This window comes from Lissotriton helveticus, chromosome 8 (genome assembly GCF_964261635.1).
Source record: "Lissotriton helveticus chromosome 8, aLisHel1.1, whole genome shotgun sequence".
Lineage (NCBI taxonomy): Eukaryota > Metazoa > Chordata > Amphibia > Caudata > Salamandridae > Lissotriton > Lissotriton helveticus.
The window spans coordinates 1,715,253,285-1,715,262,096 of NC_136069.1; the positions used below are offsets into that span (position 1 = coordinate 1,715,253,285).

General features: G+C 48.5%; 1 pseudogene; it reads left to right on the plus strand.

Annotated features, from left to right (window-relative positions):
* Nucleotides 1–3,768, plus strand: part of LOC144772174 (lysozyme g-like) — an 87,425-nt pseudogene extending 83,657 nt beyond the window's left edge.
* The last annotated feature ends 5,044 nt before the right edge of the window (nucleotides 3,769–8,812 follow it).

Genomic DNA, 8,812 nt, shown 5'->3' on the forward strand with positions numbered 1-8,812 from the left:
GGGCGTTCTCGTGGGGCGTCCTCGCGGGGCATCCTCGTGGGGCGGCCTCGCGGGGCGGCCTCGTGAGCCGGTGCACCTGGGCGCATGAAACTTCCTTTGATTTGGAGAATTGTCCGGCTGCAGGTGTGTGGTGCTCTGTTACTCTTCTGGGTGTCATTTGTGGAATTCTCTCTCTGAGACATGGCCTTGAAGTAAGGCCTGTCGTTCTTGTCAGAGATACTCCAGGGAGATGCACTGTAGGTAAACAGGATGCATAGGTTCAGATTGGAGCATTTCATGACATCTGTTGAGTTGCAGCCTGCTTGGGGCCAGCTAGGTGCTAATGCTTGTCCACTCCATGATCGTGCACTTAAGGGGTTCATTTGTTCTGATCTCAGGTGTCTTCTGAGAGAACTAAGAAAGGAGATGGCAAGAAACAAGCCAGATGCTCTTTCACTGCTTAAAGTACAGCTGAGGAACGCGTCAATCGCGCGCGTGTCGCAATATTCCAGACTCCTCCTAGGAGAGGGTCGACTCATCTCAGACAATGCTTCCGTGATGCACTCATTGCTCTGTTCTTCATGGTGCATTTGTTGCCACCAGTTTCCTCACGTTTCACTTCTGTGGTGACTTTGGGCTCCCGAACCCCTTTTAAATAACTGACTAAAACATCAGAAATCAATCTTTCAGAAAGGTTTCCCATAGATCGCGCTGCATCCAAAATATGCCCTCAGGGGCATATTTACAAGCGCCTTTGCGTCACGTTTACACCACACAACATGGTGAAAGAGCGACGCAAACAAAAAATGAGATTTATGACGCCACGCAAGGCCACCGTGTGTGGCCCTGAGTGGCTTAATGAAGCTCGAGTGGTGCCACGCAGCGCGAACCACGGTGTTGCATTACCACGCGCCAGGTAGGCGGTTCCATGGATGTTGCATAGGTCTTCCCACACAACATCCATGGATTTTGACGCATTCCCAGAATGACCAAACGTGGAATGTGCTAAAAACCTACACCTCCCCTGGTGAGACATGACCAGATGAAATACGTTTGTTTCTCCTCGTTTTGTCCTTTTTGTAAGTGTACCGCATTCTGCAGCACACACGGAGACAGCCTCAGTACATTGTTTTTGTGCAGGAAGGTGTACCTTCCGGCATAAAAACAATCCATTTTCACAACACAGGCACCCCTGCGCGGTCGTCCACAGGTGCTTCTGTTAGTGCTAAGCAGAGGAGAGGGCCCCAGCGCAGGGGGAAGGCAGGAATGTGTAGAAGTGCCTTAAATATGTTGCATTCCTGCCCTTTTCTTGTCTTGCAGCGCCGCACATGAACACGTATGCTAAGGTTACATGAACACGTATGCTAAGGTTACATGATCACGTATGCTAAGGTTACATGATCACGTATGGTAAGGTTGCATGAACACGTATGCTAAGGTTACATGAACACGTATGCTAAGGTTACATGATCACGTATGCTAAGGTTACATGATCACGTATGCTAAGGTTACATGATCACGTATGCTAAGGTTACAAGAACACGTATGCTAAGGTTACATGAACACGTATGCTAAGGTTACATGAACACGTATGCTAAGGTTACATGATCACGTATGCTAAGGTTACATGAACACGTATGCTAAGGTTACATGATCACGTATGCTAAGGTTACATGAACACGTATGCTAAGGTTACAAGAACACGTATGCTAAGGTTACATGAACACGTATGCTAAGGTTACATGAACACGTATGCTAAGGTTACATGATCACGTAGGCTTATGTTACATGAACACGTATGCTAAGGTTACATGAACACGTATGCTTAAGTTACATGATCACGTATGCTAAGGTTACATGAACACGTATGCTTAGGTTACATGATCACGTATGCTAAGGTTACATAAACACATATGTTTAGGTTACATGAACACGCATGCTAAGGTTACATGAACACGTATGCTAAGGTTACATGAACACGTATGCTAAGGTTACATGATCACGTATGCTAAGGTTACATGATCACGTATGCTAAGGTTACATGAACACGTATACTAAGGTTACATGATCACGTATGCTAAGGTTACATGAACACGTATGCTAAGGTTACATAAACACGTATGCTAAGGTTACATGAACACGTATGCTAAGGTTACATGAACATGTGTGCTAAGGTTACATGATCACGTATGCTAAGGTTACATGAACACGTATGCTAAGGTTACATGAACACGTATGCTAAGGTTACATGAACACGTATGCTAAGGTTACATGAACACGTATGCTAAGGTTACATAAACATGTATGCTAAGGTTACATGAACACGTATGCTAAGGTTACATGAACACGTGTGCTAAGGTTACATGATCACGTATGCTAAGGTTACATGAACACGTATGCTAAGGTTACATGAACACGTGTGCTAAGGTTACATGAACACGTATGCTAAGGTTACATGAACACGTATGCTAAGGTTACATAAACATGTATGCTAAGGTTACATGAACACATGTGCTAAGGTTACATGATCATGTATGCTAAGGTTACATGAACTCGCTTCAGTCCAGTGCAGAGCATCACTTGGCTCGTCGGATCTGGCAGAGGTCCCCCTTGGATTCCTCATCTATAATCTGTCTTGTAGCTCTCCAGGGGTGGCTTGCTGCAAAAGTGATGGTTTGGTAAGTGAATGATGGAGTGTCTGCATCTGCCCTGGGGAATAACAGGCTGCTGAGGCTTCTCCAAAGGCCCATGTCTATCACTATTGCTTGGCCCAAAATCTATACATCCCAGAATTCCTCACAATTCACTTAAGCAAATGAGGGGCATTTGAGCCAGTCTCACTGCCACTGCCATTTCTGAGGTCTTACTGGCTGCACTGTGTGTCTAGGTTTGCCTGTCCATGTCACTCCTTATGGGATGCTTCTGCTGCTTGCCGTGGTGGCGGGGATGTTTGTGCCGCCCTGCCTCGGTTGCCAGTGGACGCCGGCTTGATGACCCTTCAGCTCAGATGCCTTTCAATTGATCTATGTAGCCAGGCTGGGAGATTGTGTTATAGGGCCTAATGTAAACAAAGACAGACCTGTCCTATCTTTACATGTTCTACGCCCTCACTGCGGAATCTCTGCAGTCGTAAACTTACTATTAACTCGTAGTTTGTGAGTACCCAAAAAACCTTAAACTTACACAAAAGTTAAAATGTACCTTTATGAATCAGGCACATAGTGTTAACAGTAAATTCTGAAGCTCAAATATAATGTACAAGCCATACATTCATTTATATAACATAAGTGTATACAAGTGTAATAATGTCAATGCGTGTAATAAATACACTGACATGGAGTCAGCAGTTGAACCATGCAGAGTCTGAATAGTGTTAACTGTTCACCCAATAATGACGCGCTCTGCATTGAGGGGTGTGGAGCTTCGCCTTCAAAGAGTATCAAACAGCCTTCACATAATAATGTTGTAAAAGAGTAGTATATGCATAATAACAATATAGAATGCATCGGTGAAAGTGTCCCCTGCTAGTGATTTTGGCGGAGAGGGCCCATCTTGTGCACACAGCAGCCCTGAGCCAGTCTGAGTCTGGACTGACGCCTCTGTCCCTCTGTCTTTCAGGTGGAATTGCAGCCTACAATTGTGGCCCAAGAAGAGTCTCTGATTATGATGATGTGGACAGACATACTATAGGCGGTGACTACTCCAACGATGTGGTGGCCAGAGCTCAGTGGTATCAGCAGAACTGGTAGAGCAAAAGCTCAGCCAACGCCTCTCCTTCCTGCACCGACAGCAGCAGCAGCAGAGCAGCAACAGCAGCAACAGCAGCAGCAGCAGCAGCAGAGCAGAGCAACAGCAGCAGCCGAGCAGCAGCAGCAGCAGCAGCAACAGCAGCAGCAGCAACAGCAGCAACAGCAGCAGCAGCAGCATCAGCAGCAACAGCAGCAGAGCAGCAGCAGCAGAAGAGCAGCAGCAACAGAGCAGCAGAGCAGCAGCAGCAGAAGAGCAGCAGCAACAGAGAAGCAGCAACAGAGCAGCAGCAGCAACAGCAGCAGCAGAGCAGCAGCATCAGCCGAGCAGCAGCAACAGCAGCAGCAGAGCAGCATCAGCAGCAGCAACAGCAGCAGCAACATCATCAGCAGCAGCACCAGCAGCAACAGCAGCAGCAGAGCAGCAGCAGCAGCAGAAGAGCAGCAGCAGCAGCAGCAGAGCAGCAACAGCAGCAGCACCAGCAGCAGCAGCACCAGCAGCAGCAGCGGCAGCAGCAGAGCAGCAACAGCAGCAGCAACCTCAGCAGCAGCAGCACCAGCAGCAACAGCAGCAGCAGAGCAGCAGCAGCAGCAGAAGAGCAGCAGCAGCAGCAGAGCAGCAACAGCAGCAGCAGCAGCACCAGCAGCAGCAGCACCAGCAGCGGCAGCAGCAGAGCAGCAACAGCCAGGCAAAGAGCTGCATTGTGTTGTGATCTGACAAATGTCAATCTTCTTTTTGAACTGGGGAAAGCCTCTGCTTGCTGGATTGTTGCACAGTTTTGACACTGAGCTGATGTTCCTGCCTTGCCCTTGTGGCTGATGATGCTGGGCCTGTTGCCCCACTCCTGTCCTTGGCTGTGGATCAGAAAGATGCCAGCAAGTCGCAATTAAACAAGGCATGGCATATGTCACTGTGATAGAATCTGCGGATCCGCTGTGTTGTGGTTGGCATTCCTTCATTTGTTGCATTCCATTTCATTTATTCCAGGTCCTTCAATCATGTGCTCTTGTCCCTGCCCCCACACTGCTGTCGTCTTCATCCTGCTGGCCCCAGTTTCTCAAAGATGGGCTATCCTGTAGGACACAAGGTTTTACTCACGATTATCTGTCTTGCGGCTTTACTTGCTTGTGCTATTGCATTGTTTGTAATTTCTGCTTTGTTGGACTGATTATGAAGGCAAATAAATTGGATTAAACTGGAAACTTGAAAATGAATATTTCAGCATGATGTGACTGTTGCACTCACCACGCAATCACTGGCTCCAGGTTGGAGACCACTGCACAAGCTTTGCAGATACAGTCGCGTCATCCCTGTCCTTGGAGCCTCAGTCACCCCTAATGAGGTCAGTGTGTGAGCTATTGCGCTTGCATACTGCTTTTATCCTGCACTCAGAACTGTCATACCAATGAAAGTTGCTAGATCAATATGGAGCAAGAAATGAGGCCATACACTGTGCCATGTTTGGTTTGTCATTAGGGCAACTGTAAAATGAATGGTCCACTATTGCATATTGTTGGAAGCCAGCTGCTGGGCCACAACGGGTGAGCAGCTAACAGTCATGACTAGCTGGATTCTGTCCACCGGTTTGAAAGGACGTTCTGCAAAGAGAAAACTTTCATTTCTCTTAAGGACAAGGCACTGCACAGTGTGACACCTGAATGCTTATCCAAATGGGCACCTTGTTATCACCCGACCAGATGTCATTGGTCAACTTCCCATCATTCTGTTGCTTTTCCCATCGAAATGTAAAGGGTACATGAGTAGATTTATGATCAGGTGTTACCAGTCCTATAGGCAGGTACATGATCTGTGGGAACCCTGCTGATCTAGCGGATTTCCCTTAAATTTCAGCTGCTCAAAGCGTCACGTGGCCCATTGGGACATTGTCGTCTTCACTAAGTTAGCATGAGCACGTTGCAGCCTGCCTGCTGCTTGGCGCACGTTACTACGTCTTTGCAATATTTTGTCGGGCTGCTTTCACATGAGAACTCATTGCTGTGTTCGCTCTTTGCATGTTCCTGGGATGTTGACTGAACATTATGTACAAGGTCGAACAACAATGCCCCTTGGTATTTTGTTCTGGCCAGACCTTAGCCCTTAGACAAAACATACCGATGCAGCTGTTGTTTGGACAATGTACTTTGGTTTTTAGTGGGATACACAAATAGGTAACACACACTTGGAGCGGGACCTTTCCAGGGAGAAGAGTGAGACAGCACATGTGATGCAGATCAACCATCTATAGTCTCAGGTATGGGGTCTGCAGACAAAGCCCAGAGATCTTCTAATATGTAATAATACTGCTCCGTAGCAAGAGGAGGGAGGTTAGGCTCTATTGTCTGTTCTTCATGAATTATGGATTAGCTGCTATGCTGACACCATTTGTACTATGCATTTTCCTACTTGTTGTGGCACATATACTGCATGTTAGGGCACATAGTTAATATAAATATTTTAAACTGCTTTGTGTCTCTGTCAGATCTTATTGTGGACAAGTACGAGAGTGTGAGCGAAAGGGTGTGTTTTGTTACCGTGATTCCTGAGAGATCTGGGAGTGTTGTGTTCCAGGGTGTCTAATCACTGGTGTGAGTGCCCTACTACTCACTCTGTGAGTGAGTAGTAGAGCAAGTGAGACACTATAGCTAGTCGGTCCTAGGCTTGTGGGTACTAAGGTGATAGGAAGACTCAGTCCCTATACAGCAAGGTCCCATATTCCTGCGCATAGTTCTGTGTTTGTGCCGAATCCCTGCAACAGAAGCTGAAGTCTCTGGGTGCTGCACAGCTGGCAGCTGCTGTACAACATGGTAAACACAATGGACAAAGCCAAACCGCTCTACTATATGGCATTGCTAAGATTTTTTTAATTGCTTTGATGCAACCAGCGTTTACCACGTCATAGCACTGTTTTTGTGTACTTCCAACCAAAGCTCCATTGATGTGCATGGCTAAAATCTCGCATGGGTGAGACCTATTGGCTTTGCTAATGCTTTGTTTTATGTTTAGACCACATTACACTCCTCAGACATCGCTAAAGGGCTGCTTGCTTTCCATTCTTTCTATCTACAACACTCTACTCCACTTTAACCAACACCATCTGCTCCACTCCTCTCTGTCCTATGCCACCCACCACATTCTGTGCCACTCCACTCTGAACACTCCGCTCTACTCCACAACACACCACTTCACGATACTCCTCTCTACTCCACATCTCTCTACTCCACCGTATGACACTCTACAACACCATGCCACTCCACTGTACGCCACTCAGATCTACAACACTCCACTCCACTCTAACCAACACCATCTGCTCCACTCCACTCTGCCCTATGCCACCCGCCACAGTCTATGCCACTCCACTCTTAACCACTCAGCTCTACTCCACAACACACCACCTCATGATACTCCTCTCTACTCCACTGTATGCCACTCCATGACCCTCTACACCGCCACTCCATAACACTCCACTCTACGCAACACCACTCCACTCTTTAACACTCCTCTCTACTCCACAACACACCACTTCACGATACTCCTCTCTACTCCACACCTCTCTACTCCACTGCACGGCATTCTACAACACCATGCCACTCCACTGTACGCCACTCAGATCTACAAAGCTCTACTCCACTCTAACCAACCCCATCTGCTCCACTCTGTCCTATGCCACCCGCCACATTCTATGCCACTCCACTCTGAACACTCCGCTCTACTCCACAACACACCACTTCACAATACTCATCTCTACTCCACACCTCTCTACTCCACCGTACGACATTCTACAACACTATGCCACTCCACTGCACGCCACTCAGATCTACAACACTCTACTCCACTCTAACCAATACCATCTGCTCCACTCCACTCTGTCCTATGCCACTGTGGCGGGATCGATGAAAACGCACACTCAGGCGGTTTGGGTAAAGCGGGTTTTATTGTTTTTCTCAATACACGCTTTCTTTCAGGGGGATTTCGGTAGTAGGGAAGGGGCGGCTCTGTTCCTCGTCGTGCCGGTGAGCTCCTCTCTTTCCGATGCTCTCCTCCCGGTTTACCTCCCTCCAGCTGTCTTCTGGGAGATGTAGGCGCGTCCGTGTTGTCCGCCGGTCGAGGGATGCATGTAAGGAGAGAAAAAACGGTCTCAGCAAGGTGCTCTGCTTTCTCTGCGTGTTCAAGGGAAGGGAGTGTGGGGAGATACACACGTGCATACAGTTTCAGCGACGTGTCGAGAGTGAAAAGGGGAGGGATTTGTGAAGGGATACGATAGCGGGTGCTCTATGGAGGTTTAAGACCTCTCCTCCCCGCCCAGCCCACGATACGATCCCGTACCTGGGTTAGCCACACTTTCCTTGAAGTGCGGCTGGGCGAGGCGCCTTGTCGTTGGCCTCCTGGCTCTGTACCAGCTGGGCTCTCCTCCTCCGTCTCTCCTTCCTCTGGCTCGTTCTCGTCCTCGATTCCGCTTTCTCTACCTCTCGACTCCTCGACTCCTCCGGGCGATGAACACACCGTCCTTCCTGTTTCGCCGTCTTTTGTGTCCGGTTTCTCCGCTGACCAGGGGGCGCGGTCTGACTCCAACTCCGCCCAATTAAAGTAACAGCTCTCTCCCTCGTCCCTGGAGTAGAATGCCTGCCACGGTATTATCCCGGCCCCGGAGTCAGGCTGCTGTAAGGACGACAAAGAGGGGGTTGAGGAAAAAGGGGCGGTGGGCGCCGCCACCCGGTCACAGCCACCCACCACATTCAATGCCACTCCACTCTGAACACTCTGCTCTACTCCACAACACACCACTTCACGATACTCCTCTCTACTCCACACCTCTCTACTCCACCGTATGGCATTCTACAACATCATGCCACTCCACTGTACACCACTAAGCTCTACAACACTCTACTCCTTCTATGACACTCCACAACATTCTACACTACTCCATAACAATCCGCTTCACTCCACGCCGCTCAACTCCACTCTACGCCACTCCCCAACCCTCTACACTGCCACTCCATAATACTCCACTCTACTCAACACCACTCCACTTTACAACACTCCACGCCACTCTTTTAGCCATGCTTAACAGCAGTCATACTGGTGTACA